The sequence below is a fragment of the Cariama cristata genome, unplaced genomic scaffold, assembly GCF_000690535.1.
Source record: "Cariama cristata isolate BGI_N322 unplaced genomic scaffold, ASM69053v1 scaffold39147, whole genome shotgun sequence".
Lineage (NCBI taxonomy): Eukaryota > Metazoa > Chordata > Aves > Cariamiformes > Cariamidae > Cariama > Cariama cristata.
In genome coordinates this window covers 1-252 of record NW_009626640.1, presented here as the reverse complement: position 1 = coordinate 252, position 252 = coordinate 1, and positions in this window count along the sequence as shown.

The following is a 252-nucleotide window of genomic DNA, read 5'->3' as shown; positions in this document are numbered from 1 at the left end:
GAGGAGGCAGAGGGGTAGGCTGTGAGCCAAGTGCCCGGCTTCCTGGGAGAGGAGGCTGCAGCGCTGCCCGAGCCCTGCCCCAGGTCCTGGCTGAAGGAGGGGCCCTTTGCGCTCCCCCCTGTGCAGCACCAGGGTCACTGTGTGCACCGCGGGGATGGCCACAGCATCATCCCGGCACTCCAAGCCAGGCAGGGACCCCAGCGGAATCCTTGCCCTGGCTGGAAATTCAGCACAGCTGCCCGGGGAAGATGC